Below are 14,941 nucleotides of genomic sequence, written 5' to 3' on the forward strand. Positions count from 1 at the left end.
CACTGGAGTGCCCTTGTCGACTCCAGTAAGAGAAAGGATTAACAAACATAGACATAACACCAAACATAAAATTAAAAATCATAGTGTATCTAATCATTTATCGGTAATGCATGGTGGTGATTTCAGTTGTCTGAAAGTAATACTTATAGAACATAGAAAGGATGTGTGGAGAGCATGACTCGCCCCCTGGGCCGTGGGGCACTCGAGACCGGGCTTCAGGGCAAGGCTGGGAGTAGTAGTGGCGACCCGGTCCCGTGGCTCAGGGTGGTCAGACCAAGGTTGTGGCAGTCTCTGTATCAGTATAATGCAATGTCCGACTACGCCACCCGTGGATTGCGGTCAATAAGAACCGCCGCTGCTGAGCAGACCTCTGAGGCTGATGTTGTGAGGGCAGCAGAGTGTAGTATAACTCCCCACGGGAGGAGTATAGCCTCAGGGTAGTGAGTGTGGATGATGGGAGTGATGGTGCACGAGCGCAGCAGGAACGACTCAGAGGCTTTGCAGTGCAGTTCAGGGTCTTTACTGATGGTGATAAGGCAGACCCTCCTGGGAGTACTGGCTAGCATAAGAGGCCTGGTCAGTATGTGAGCAAACTGGAGTTCCCCTGGCCAGGTGGAGTTGTAGGCCTCCCCGTCTATCTGCACTCTTCATGGCTACCTTGCTGTAAGCGAGTGGAAGTAGCCCACGTCCCTGAGTGTACCGTGTGGTGCTCACCCATATGGCTGGTGACTTGGGGCCTTCTGATAGCCCCCCTCTCCTCGATGGCGGTGCTGGTCCCTTGCTCGTGACTGAGCCTCCGGGCTTCTATGGGTAGAGGACCTGAAATCCCCTGCTGGCGGGTTTCTGCTGCTGGGTATATATAAGTCCCCACAGCCTCGGACTCCTGTGTCCGGTTCTTAGCATCTTCTGCCAGGACGAACTCCGCTTAGCTCAAGTCCCTGGTCTTCAGCTCCTTCTCCTACAGAGCTCCTCACTGTTACTTTCCCTGTGTCTGGAATAAACTCCAGGCTCTGACTGAACTAACCACGCCCCAGATCCAGTTTATATAGGGCAGGTTCCTCCCCCTTCTGGTCTGGGACAGGAGGTGTTGCATGTTTAAGGGCTCCTGACCAGGAAACCTCCCACTTGCTCTCAGACGTAATATTTCTATAACTGTGGTAACCAGGCCCCTGGGGTGCCACAAGCACCTTGAACCCCCAGGTGCTTCACAGAAGTTTATAACATTTAGCTGTAAAAATAAAATTTTCACATTTTCCACACAAAAATGTTTTTCAGCCCCCAGTTTTGCATTTTCATAAGGGTAACAGGAGAAATTGCACCATACCATTTGTTGTGCAATTTCTCCTGAGTAAGCCAATACCCCTTATGTGGGAGAAAACCACTGTTTGGGCACACAGCGGGGTTCGGAAGGGAATGAGCACCATTTGACTATTTGAATGTAAAATTTGCTTGACTAATTAGAGGACGCCATGTTGCATTTGGAGAGCCCCTAATGTGCCTAAACAGTGGAAACTCCTCACAAGTGACACCATTTTGGAAACTAGTCCCCTCAGGGAACTTATCTAGATGAGTAGTGAGCACCCTGAACCCCCAGGTGCTTCACAGAAGTTTATAACATGGAGCCATGAAAACAAAAAAAATCAAACTTTGTCCACAAAAATTATGCTTTAGCCCCAATTTTTTTTTATTTTTACAACGGTAAGAGGAGAAAATGAACCCCAAAAACTTTTGTGCAATTTCTCCTGAGTACGCCGATACACCATATGTGGAGAAAATACACTGTTTAGTGCACATCGGGTTCAGAAGGGAAGGAGCACTGTGTGACTTTTTGAACGTAAAATTGGCTGGAATTGAGAGCGGACGTCATGTCGCGTTTGGAGAGCCCCTGATGCACCTAAACAGTGGAAACCCCCCAAAAGTGACCCCATTTTGGAAACTTGACCACTCAAGGATTTTATCAAGGGGTATAGTGAACATTTTGAGCCCAGAGGTACAACACAGAATTTGATATCATTAGGTCATCATATTGAATAAGTTGTCATTAGTCTTGAGCGCAAGTGCTTGCTACTTGAGTTTGCATCTGGTTCTCGGGTATACACCAAGTATTGTGGGTGCTCGAGTGACATGCTTGAGTCCCCGCCCTGCATGTTTCACGGTAATTAGACACCCAAAAAAAAGAATGCGGGGATCGCTCGTGCATGGCAGGCAATCCATGCAACTTTTTTTGGCCATGAAGCATATGGGGTGGAGACTCGAGCTTGTCACTTGAGCACCCGTGATACTCTGTGCATACCCGAGCCCCCGATGGAAACTCAATTAGCGAGCACATGCACTCAACACTGGTCGCCATATCGTCATCATTTTTTTTCTTTACTTTTGAAAAAATCCCAACCCCAACCCTAACACAATCCTAACCCTAACACAACCCTAACCCTAACCCTAGCACAACCCTAACCCTAGTACAACCCTAACTCTAACCCTAGCACAACCCTTACCCTATGACAACCCTAACTCTACCACAACCCTAACCCTACCACAACCCTAACCCTAACCCTAGCACAACCCTAACCCTAGCACAACCCTAACCCTAACACAAACATAACCCTGGAGTTTATTTTTTACTCCATTCCTCGTGCGGCATAAGTGATTAGACGACTTTATTCTTCGGGTCGGTGCGATTACAGCGATACCAGATTCATATTGGGATTTTATGATTGACAGCTGTCATACACTAAAAGATGCTTTTTTTGCAAAGACTAATTTTTGCATCACCATATTTGGAGAGCTTTAATTTTTCCATATTTCGGCTGACAGAGTCATGTGACGGCTTTTTTTATGCGGGACAAGTTGACATTTTTATTGGTACCATTTTTGGGCACATGACATTTTCTGATCGCTTTCTATTATGATTTTTGGGAGGCAGAATAAAGAAAAAACAACAATCCAGGATTTTTTTTTTTATGCCGTTCTGCTTGTGGTAAAATTGATAAGGCAGCTTTATTCTTAAAGTCAGTAAGTCTACAGCGGTACCACATTTATGTTGTTTTTTTATGTTTTGGTGCTTTTACACAATAAAAGCTATTTTATAGAAAAATATTTTTTTTATATCGCTTTATTCTGAGAGATATAACTTTTTTATTTTTCAGATGATGGAGCTGTATGGCAGCTTGTTTTTTGTGGGACAAGATGACGTTTGCAGCAGTACCATTTTTATTTACATTCATCTTTTTGATCGCATGTTATTCCATTTTTTGTTTGGCGGTATGATGATAAAGCAATGTTTTTTTGCTTCGTTTTTTTTTTTTTACTGTGTTCACTAAAGGGGTGAACTAGTGGGACAGTTTTATAGGTCAGGTCGTTCTGGACGTGACTATACCAAATATGTGTACTTTTATGGGAAACCAACAGAGGAGGTAAGTATTGGCGCTTACCTCCCCTTGCACCCGCAATGCTGCGATCGACTTAGATCGTAGCATTTCGGGGATTAATGTGCCAGCAGCGGTGCAGGACCGCTCCTGGCACATAGCACCGGGTGTCAGCGGCGATCGCCCCGCACCACTTGTGTGCGGGCACGTTCGCAGCGCGCGTGATAGTACTATTACTGACAGGGTCGTAAAGGGGTTAAACATACATCAAATTATATATATATTTTTTAGAAGGTTTTTGAATGAAGGAAAAAAAGGAAATGGGAAAAGAAAAGAAAAAAAAAACTATTTTGGAAGGTTTTTTTTTATTTAATTTTTTAAAAAATTTAGATTTTTTTTATTTTATTATTATTGTTAGTATTTTTTATTTTTTATAACATACATAGATATTTTAAAAGGCAAGTGTATAGTCTAAACAGGATGAAGATATGTAATTTCCTGTGAGGTACATCTCAAGAAGCCATGTGCTGTAGTATATAAAGCAGTTAGAAAATTATTTGCATATCCTGATGAAGGGGAAACCTAAAACCAGTGGATTTGGCTCTGCTTGTTTATTTGTTATTGAGTTGTAAAAGTATTTTTATATATTAAATTATTTCTGCGAGTTTCTGGCTGGATTGGCAATCACTCCAGTATATGGTTTAACTTCCACTGCATTGCTCAGTGTGCAAGGAGGAGAGACTGTAAGAAAGGGGGATAGGAATATTTCTCCCCCTATGAAGTAAGTGGAGCTTCAATCCTTCAACTCCCCTACTCCCCATGTGGACCTACCGTGCTCGTCGGCTGGCACTACAGTTTTTTTTCTTTTTTCATCCATATCCGAAGTATCATCTCGGAGCATATTGTCAATGTCAGCCATAATCTGGAAGCACTGCATCACTGCCTCGGTGAAGCGGCAACAAGCTCTGCTGAAACTATATTATTTAGATGACAAACAGAACACCAGAGTTGTGGAAAGGTATAACAGACCAGACAGATTGGTGGGTCTCGCAGCTGAACCTACAACCAGGCATGGTCATGTGTGATAATGGCCGTAACCTTGTGGTGGCTCTGAAGCTTGACAAGCTCTCACACGTACCATACCTGGCCTTCCTGCTCACCTTAGTGGTTCAGCGGTTTCTGAAAACCTATCCAGATTTGCCTGAGCTACTTGTAAAGGTATGCCGTGTTTGTGCCTATTTACACACGTTAGCTACAACTGCTGCCAATCTGGCAGTGCTGCAGCAGCACTTGCAAGTGCCCGCTTATCGACTGATTTGCAACATGACCACACTCTGGAACTCCACATTACACATGTTGGCAAGTCTTTGTGAGCAGCAGAGGGCAGTAGTTGAATACCAGCTACAACATGCCCGTCAGTATTCCGGTCAGCCTTCGCATGTAATAACCATTAAGTGGACAAGGATGTTTAACATCTGTGAGGTTCTACAAAACTTTGAGGAATCAACCTGTCACGGGTGTGTCAGAGGTAACAGACGGTCACCCTGCAGTTGGTTGCAGGAGATCTCTATGTTTTGCATAACAGACATCTTCTTAGAGGCTGGCTGTCTCTAGGACCCAGCGGCAACTTCCCTCTGGCTAATTAGCTCCCTGGCCTGAGTGTATAAATACCTGGTGTGTTTGAGAGGGAGGTGCTGATGATATTCATTACTACTTTTGAGGCTTTAGCAAGAGCAGTACTTTGCCCTCTTTGGAGCTTGAGGCCATGTGCACATTTGGCTGGAGTGGTCTAAAGCTAAGCAATCATCCCCTGTTTGTCTACCCTTATAGTCTATAGAGTTTAGTGGAGAAACTTGGAGGACTGAACTGGAATGTGAATTGGTGTGCATGTAGCATGTAAGAGCATTTTCACACAAGGCCATTAAACAGAAACAACCAAAGACAGAAACACATTACAAAAATACCCTACAATAACAAATAGATAATAAACCGCAATAGTGCATGAAAATAATAGAGGGTATTTAGTTAACATAATTTTGATCAAAATAATGTGAAAGCCATCTCACCTGGTAACGGCAACCCCCATGGGACAGTCCTAACTCTAATATTTAAAACCTTACCCTTTGTCAAGTGACATACATATGGATAAGGGCAGAGAGGCTCTGGAAACAGAGACTTAAGAAGCAAGACAAATGAATTTACCAGGTATGACTCAGCCCTTAGAAGTCAATTTTGTGAGGGGCTTACTGAGAGGTTGAAAGATGCCTTGGCAGTATATGAAACCCCTCAGTCCTTGGAGGCTGCCATATCATTGGCCATACGTCTTGATAGGCGCCTTCGGGATAGACGGGTGAGACCACCTTCTCCGGGGCCTTCTTGTTGGGGTTGTGTACCTCTGCCAGGGGAGCAGTCTGGGTTTGAGCCAGTGCTGGGGGAGGTGGAGGAACCCATGCAGTTAGGGGGTGTCTCTACATCATTCATCTCCCCAGAGATTCACAACAAAAAAGGTGTATTTTTTTTGTGGGAAAAAGAGACATTTTGTTGGGACCTGTCCTTCAATTCCTAAACAAAAAAGGAGACTCAATTAACTCTGGAGTTGGATAAACAAGGGGTGCATTTGTGGCCAGACTGCAGTTCCCACTTTGGCCTGACAGCAGAGGTGGTGCTAGAGAATAAAACCGAGAATATTTTTGTGTTTGTTGACAGTTGAGCCAGAGTCAGCATGGTTGATGCTGAGTTTGTGAAAACTCATGGTCTTGCTTGCTGTTCTTTAGCTGAACCTATTTTCCATCTTTGCCATTGACTCGGCACCACTTACACAGAAAGCATTTACTCAGATTGTACATAATGTAAAACTGATGATGGGGTCAGTTCATTGTGAAATAATCCCTTGCTATGTTCTGGATAATCTTCCCACACCGATTGTCTTGGGTATCCCTTGGCTTGTTAAACATAATCCGTTGGTGGATTGGCAAGACAGGTAGATTATTGAATGGGAGATTACTGCTATGAGAGCTGTTTAGATATTTCCCTTGCTACTGTCTCTACGGAAATATTACCTGCTTTTCTGTCTGGTTTTGAGGACATTTTTTCTTAGAGGGGGTGTCAGGATTTGCCTCCTCATCGTGCTTATGACTGTCCTATTAACCTGACCCCCCGAAGCTAAACTACTGAAGTCCAGACTGTATAATCTTTCTGGCCCTGAGAGAGAAGTCATGAAGAATTTCATTGAAGAAAGTCTGGAGAACGGACATATCAGACCCTCATCTTCGCCTGTGGCGGCAGGGTTCTTGTTTGTGAAGAAAAAAGATGGCGGTCTACGTCCCTGTTTAGATTTCCGGGAATTAAATCAAATTACCATCCGTGATCCATATCCTCTTCCTCTGATTTCTGATTTGTTCAACCAGGTTGTGGGAGCTAACGTATTCTCCAAGTTGGATTTAAGGAGTGTAAGGCAGCGCTAGTCATCATAATGGGGGTTACTCGCTGCACCGGGTCAATTAAGGCACATAAGCAATGTCTTTACGCTTTTCTCACAATGTTGCAGTTTATTACATCATAAGCCACAGTTCACCGGGTCCAACTCCGTGGCACGCCGACACACATATCTACAATATTCATGAGACAAGTGGCACACAGGCCCACTTGCTCCAGGTTACTGCCTACGGCAAGGTAATAAATTATCAATGTCCATAACACAGTCCATGTAACAAAGTGTATTACCTTTGCCGGGTTTTAGCTGCTACAGCCCGTTTATTCCGCCACCACTGTGGCTTTGCGGCTTTCCCAGGTGGGGGTCTCTAGCCGTCGTCCCCTCGTAGGCTACTGGTATGTCTTCCACACTTTACATCCAGCCTGCGCCCTTCAGGGTTCTTCACCAAGCTGGTTCTCCCTCAAAGGCCACTGACATCCACGCACAGGATCCAGGCTCGGCCTTCCAGGCTGCCAGGCTTCACTCTCGGCCTCCCTAGGCCTCTCACAAACGGTGTCCCACACACACGGAGCACAGGCCTCACGCCTCACACCGAACACATCTGTCTCAAATTACCAGGGTTTATATATCCTGTGCACACACACACAAACTGACAGGACCTTGCTGATGTCACAGTCATGTGATCAGTCAGCTGTGTGCATAGGTCCTGTGTGCTGTCCCAGTCATGTGTACAGACCTTTACTGTGCATACAGGACCTGTGTGATGTCACAGTCATGTGACCAGTCACCTGAGGGGAAAGGTATATGGTCAGGTAAAACACATCCTAGACCATTACCGTAATGCAAGCACGTCGCTGCTTTACATATCCCCCCCCTCTGTTCAAACTTGTGGGGTTGAACACATAATATACACAATCACCTCATATCCCACAGCTCATACCGAGACCATGTACTTGTCAATTGCGCTGTTCAGCCCCTGGAGTATTAGTCAATGACATTAGCCCATTCCTTAGGGACCTACCATTTGTCACTGTCACTGACTTCGTCGGGTCACCTTTCAAGGTCGTAACCTTGTCAGAGCTCCCCTACTCCCAGCGGTCAGTTGTAACCTTGTCAGGTCTCCCCCGCTCCCAGCGGTCAGTCATAATCTTGTCAGACCTCCCCCGCTCCCAGCGGTCAGTCATACAGCGGAGTTACTCACATGTCCTGGTATCTAAGGTCCGGTTCGACCCCGTACAGTCCGGTCCTCTATGGGGTCGTTTGTATGGGCTGCTCAAACCTGAGTTACTGGATGTCTCACTACCTCTAAACCCACGCCCACTACTCTCAGGACATCTTGAAAGGTCCCTAACTCCAGCTGTAGCTGTTCTGTTATTTAGGGGGCCCTTTCTCTGTCGGGTCTCACTATTTCTAGACGGCTTCCATCTTCTGCTGCTCAGATGATGCTGTCTATCTACTCGCAGTCTAGCGAGATTCAATTGTTCTACCTCCTGCAGGTAGGTCACTCGGTACTCAATCAGCATGCGTATATATTCTAGGCTTTCTTCTGTTCCTACAGCGGAGAAGGACACCATGCCGTCTTCGTCTGGTATCCAGTCCTGATGATCACGTGGACCGCTTACTTTCACCACACCAGACTTCTTGACCATCATCTGCAAGGCTCGACCGCTTCTCTCAATGAGCTGTCTCACCAGAACATGAGGCACCCGGATGACCTCTTCACGCATACTGTGAGCTTTCCTCATCAGCTACAGTTGTCTAATGGCTTGTTCTGTCTTCAACCGGAGAAACCGCTTCGTGCGAATACATCGCCAATGCATATCACTTAGGATCGCCACCCTCTTCACTGTGACTTCGGTCATGGACAGAACCACCAGCTGTTTAGCTTTTGAGGTCAAGTACACCTTACAGGCTCCCACAGCCTTCTTAAACTCTTGCACGGACTCACGGGTGCATTCTTCCCTCAAATCCTCGGGTACATCTATGAGGCATTTGTACCAAGATGTTTCGGTCTCACCAGTAGTTTCCAGACGATCAACCAGCTCAGGGTTCAGGGACAACTGATTTCAGCTTCTTCCCCCTGTATGCTTACCCTGAGCTGACTCACAGCTACAAATTCACGAATTTTCGTCTTGACCACTTCCACTTCATATTTATCTTCTGTTACCCTGCTCTTAGCTCTCCTCAGGTCCACCTTCTCATGGTATAAGGGAGTGAGTACAACATGTTTGCCCTTTTCCTTCTCCAAGGAGGCCTCGCTCACTGAGTGATACTGTGTCAGGCGACTTTTGAGCCCGGAAACCTCTTCCTCTAGTTCCGTCACTCGCCTCTCAGCGGCCTTTCTCTGAAGCTCTTCCTGCTTCAACTGCTCTTTTAACAGTAGAGTTCTCTTAGACCTCTCTTTCTTCAAATGGGCCTGAAGCAATTCCTTGAGCTCCCTGATCTCAGCTCTTACTTCCACTGAATCATCCAAGCTCGCATCACTGGAGGAGGTATCTGCTTCATACCTCCCCTCACCAGCGGCCAACTTCTGGCCCTGGTCTGTGGCTTCTCCGATGGACTCCTCCATCTTTTTCCGCTCAGCTTCCATCTTGCTGACTGTTTCTTTACGGCACGTCTCCGCCCTCTGGAGAGTTTCACAGGACATCTGTAGCTCCTTCACCTGAGCTTCCAGACCTAGGGTCTTTCCACGGAGATAATCATTCTCCTCACGGGTCTCTTGCAGAGTGGTCTCACCCACTTGGCGCACGTGCTCTGCACTCGCATTATCCTCCTCTAGTTTTTTTTTTACCTTGAGGAGATCCTCATAATCTCTCTAAAGTTGTTGCAGTTCCATACCGAACTTTTCATCACACTCCTTCTTGGAGTCACACAGCTCCTGGTTGAACTGTTCGCGCAATCGTTCTAGGTTTTGTTCACGCCCAGCAACTTCATGCTGCAGCGCCTCTTTGAGGGCAGACAGCTCTAACTGTACCAGGGAGAAGCGATCTTTCACCTCGCATAACTCATCTTCATACACCGCTTTGTCAATCTGTAACTGAAAAACCTCCTCCTTGATTTTACGGCGGTCCTCCTTAATTCCGTAGAACATTTCCTTCCAATGGTTAATTTCCGCGTTGCTTCCCTCCATGTCTCGCTGCCAGTTCCTCATAACCTGGTATATTTTCTGCTGCTCAGACTCCAGGTTCAGCTGGTCTGAGGACACGTTCCCCAGGTTTTCACATAACTGCTGCACGTCAATCTGACACTGCGGCCTGATAGGCTCCCGCTCTTGGTCATGACTGGCCGCCTCCCCTTTCAGGGCTGTCGGATCCTGATCCGTCAGTCTCAGTACCGTACCGGAGGTTGCTACTGGCAACGTCATCTCCTCTTCTACCTCTAAAGGAGGATCCACACTTGAAGCATAGGCACACAGTACTATATTCGCTTTATTTTCATTTTCAGGGAGTACTACCGGAGCAACCATTTTGTGGCCCTTGCGCCGTCGACGACGAGAGGGGGACTCTCTCCCCTTGTCTAGCCCCTCCTGACCGAACTCACTTTTTACTTTCATAGTGTCACAGTCAGCTACGGGGTCTGTGTCCCTCCCCATGGTGTTGTGGACTAACATGTCACCTCCCACTTTGACGTCACCCCCTTCTACTGGAGTTACACCGTTATCAACGGTCACATTGTCATTTTTAGGAGGCACGAACCCACAACCAGGAACAATTTCAAGTTTTCTGCAGTCCACACTCTTGTGAAAATCCGCCCCTTTTTTAGACTCCACCCCCTTTTTAACAACCACACCGGCAGGGTAATTTTTACACAAAAAATCAGCAGTAGTCTTAGGACTCACAACATCTCTTACCACCTCCCCTGGCACTCTGGGACAACACTGGCGCCCCCGGAGAGTCCATAGAATGGTCCACTACCGCCATTCCATATGGTGCCCACAGCTCCTGCGGTTCCCGCAACATGTCCAGTAAAAGTTTCCCAAATACCTGCTCCGGTCCCAACCAGCCCTTCAACCGCTCAATAGCTCCAGACAGATCTGCTGCTTTGCTCACAGCCATCGCGGAACGCTGCTCACACTAGAACTTCACCGCTCTCCTGGAAAAAATATTCGTGGCCCCGCCGAGCCACCGCAAACCAGGTTTGAGTGCGATGATAATCTTCGCAACCCCGCCGAATGGCAGCCAGATGCTTTTAATTTCGTGAGCCCCGCCGAGCCACAGCAATCCAGGTTTGAGTGCGACGCCAATCTTCGCAACCCCGCCGAGTTGCAGCAAACAACCGGATTTGAGTGCGACGCCAATGTTCGCAACCCCGCCGAGTTGAAGCAAACAACCGGATTTGAGTGCGACGCCAATCTTCGCAACCCCGCCGAGTTGCAGCAAGATGCTTTATCTACACTCGTCGTCCTGTGTCGTTGCCCCTAGCAACCGGGTTGTCATTGCCACTAGCAACCGGGCTGCCGCTGCCCGCATTCTCGAACCATATGTAAGGCAGCGCTAGTCATCATAATGGAGGTTACTTGCTGCACCGGGTCAATTAAGGCACATAAGCAATGTCTTTACGCTTTTCTCACAATGTTGCAGTTTATTACATCATAAGCCACAGTTCACCGGGTCCAACTCCGTGGCACGCCGACACACTTATCTACAATATTCATGAGACAAGTGGCACACAGGCCCACTTGCTCCAGGTTACAGCCTACGGCAAGGTAAAAAATTATCAATGTCCATAACACAGTCCATGTAACAAAGTGTATTACCTTTGCCGGGTTTTAGCTGCTACAGCCCATTTATTCCGCCACCACTGTGGCTTTGCGGCTTTCCCAGGTGGGGGTCTCTAGCCGTCGTCCCCTCGTAGGCTACTGGTATGTCTTCCACACTTGACATCCAGCCTGCGCCTTTCAGGGTTCTTCACCAAGCCGGCTCTCCCTCAAAGGCCACTGACATCCATTCACAGGATCCAGGCTCGGCCTTCCAGGCTGCCAGGCTTCACTCTCGGCCTCCCTAGGCCTCTCACAAACGGTGTCCCACACACATGGAGCACAGGCCTCACGCCTCACACCGAACACACCTGTCTCAAATTACCAGAGTTTATATATCCTGTGCAAACACACACAAACTGACAGGACCTTGCTGATGTCACAGTCATGTGATTAGTCAACTGTGTGTATAGGTTCTGTGTGCTGTCCCAGTCATGTGTACAGACCTTTACTGTGCGTACAGGACCTGTGTGATGTCACAGTCATGTGACCAGTCACCTGAGGGGAAAGGTATATGGTCAGGTAAAACACATCCTAGACCATTACCGTAATGCAAGCACGTCGCTGCATTACAGGAGCCTACAACCTGGTTAAGTTCAATACCCCGGAAGGACATTGCCTTTTGATTTGACCAATGCACCTGCGGTATCCCAGCATTTCATAAATGATATTTTCCATCATTTGGTGGGGAGGTTTGTGGTGGCCTATTTGGATGATATTTTGGTTTACTCACCTGATTTTGAGACTCATCGGGGGCATGTTAAGCAGGTGCTCCAGATATTAAGGGATAACAAACTTTATGAAAAACTAGAAAAATGTGTTTTTGCTGTTGAGGAGGTGCAGTTTTTGGGGTACTTGTTGTCATCTTTGGGTTTTCGGATGGATCTGGAGAAGAGCCGTGTAGTTCTTGACTGGGAGTGTCCCGAGAACCTGAAGGCTCTACAACGTTTTTTCTGGGCTTTACTAATTTTTACCGGAAATTCATCCAAAATTACTCTGTTATTGTGAAACCCCTTACTGACATGACTAAGGCTTTTTCTTTCTTAAAGGATCATTTTGCCACTGCACCTATACTTAGTCAATCCGATGTTTCTCAACCCTTTATTGTGGAGGTTGATGCTTCGGATGTCGGGGTTGGGGCTGTGTTGTCTCAGGGTTAGTCCCCTGGTAAATGGCATCCATGCGCCTTCTTTTCTAAAAAATTGTCTTCAGCTGAGAGGAATTATGACGTGGGTAATAGGGAACTTTTGGCAATCAAATTAGCATTTGAGGAAATGCGACATTGGTTGGAGGGGGCTATCCATCCTATTACTGTTATTGCTGACCATAAGAACCTGTTATATTTCCAGTCAGCTAAACGTCTCAACCCTAGGCAAGCCAGATGGTCCCTGTTTTTTACTAGGTTCAATTTTGTTGTCACTTTTCGTCCAGGGGTCAAAAATGTCAAGGCTGATGCTTTGTCCCGGAGCTTCCCTGGTGGTGGTGACCATGAGAACTCTGCCCCAATATTACAAAAAGGGGTAGTCATTTCGGCACTTTATCCTGAACTAGAGGATGAGGTGTTGGACGCACAGGGAGATGCCCCTGCCTCCTGCCCTTCAGGAAAGTTATTTGTACCATCTAATTTGCACCGCAAAGTTATTAAGGAACATCATAACTCTGTGCTTGCTGGACATCCAGGTGGAAAGGTAACTGCGGACCTCCTCTCTCATCATTTTTGGTGGCCGTGGTTGCATCGGGATGTAATTGAACACGTAGCTTTTTGTAGTAGTTGCGCGCATTCTAAGGTTTCGCATACCCATCCATCTGGTACTCTTCTTCCGCTACCTATCCATAGTAGGCCATATATACACTTGTCCATTGGTTTTATTACTGAACTACCAGTTTCTGCGGGCAAAACGGTGGTTTTGGTGGTAGTAGATAGGTTCAGTAAAATGATTCATTTTGTCGCATTGCCTGCACTTCCAAATGCCAAGAAACTTGCTCAGGTGTTCATAAATGAGATTGTGAAGCTTCACAGGATTAACGCCAATGTGCTGTCAGATAGGGGGACTCAGTTTGTTTCCAAGTTCTGGAAGGCATTCTATTCTCGACTGGGGAATGCAGCTGTCCTTTTCCTCTGTCTTCCACCCTCAGTCGAATGGGCAGACCGAGCATGTCAATCAGAATTTGGAGACCTATCTCAGGTGTTTCATTTCCAAAAATCAGGAGGATTAGGCATCCTACCTACTTCTGGCAGAATTTGCCATTAATAATCATCGTCAAGAAATCACTGGCAGGTCACCGTCCTTCGGTGCATACAGTTGTCACCCACAGTCTAGTACCTTTAGTGGGGTAGGAGCTTCATGCGTTCCTGAGGAGGAATGGTTTGCTTCGTCGCTCTACTCGGTATGGCAGGGTGTGCTGAGTAATTTAAAGATCATGGGAGACAGGTATAAACGTATGGCTGGCAGAAAATGCTTGCCGAGTCCGGACCTGAATGTGAATGACTGCGTGGTTGTCTACCAGGAATATAAGATTGAAAGTTCCTTCTTGGAAGCTGGGACCTAGGTTTATTGGTCCCTATAAAATAACCGCCGTCATTAACCCAGCAGCGTTTCGTCTTGAACTTCCTCAGGTCCTTAAAGTCCACAATGTGTTCCATAGGTCCTTACTTAAAAAATATGTGGAACCTCTTGAGCCCTTGCCTCTACCACCGCCCCCAGTAATGGTTGATGTAATCTGGAGTTCCAGAGTTCAAGGATTGAAGATTCTCATCTCCAACGTCATTCTCTACAATACTTGGTGCACTGGAAAGGCTATGGTCCAGAGAAGAGGATGTGGGTTTCAGCGTCAGAGGTGAACGCTCCCATATTGGTTTGCTCATTTCACACCTCTTTTCCTGAGAAACCCAGTCTTGAGTGTCCAGAGGCCACTCGTAGAGGGGGGTGGGGTACTGTCACAGGTGTGTCATAGGTGACAGACAGTCGCCCTGCAGTTGGTTGCAGGAGATCTCTACGTTTGGCATTACAGACATCTTCTTAGAGGCTGGCTGACTCTAGGACCCAGCGGCTACCTCCCTCTGGCTAATTAGCTCCCTGGCCTGAGTGTATAAATACCTGGTGTGTCTGAGAGTGAGGTGCTGGCGATATTCATTACTACCTGTGAGGCTTTAGCAAGAGCAGTACTTCACCCTCTCTGGAGCTTGAGGACATGTGCGCATCTGGCTGGAGTCGTCTAAAATGAAGTAATCCCCCCTGTTTTTCTACCCTTGTTGTCTATAGAGTTTAGTGAAGATCAACTAGTGCTCATCTCCTCCCTTCCCTAGCCTTAGCCATACGCCAGGGAAAGTCAGGACGAGGCACGCGTGTGGCGATTGGTGGAGAACCAATATAGGGACGGTAGTTG

The sequence above is a fragment of the Phyllobates terribilis genome, unplaced genomic scaffold, assembly GCF_046119375.1.
Source record: "Phyllobates terribilis strain yellow unplaced genomic scaffold, ASM4611937v1 Scaffold_4__5_contigs__length_816908805, whole genome shotgun sequence".
NCBI lineage: Eukaryota > Metazoa > Chordata > Amphibia > Anura > Dendrobatidae > Phyllobates > Phyllobates terribilis.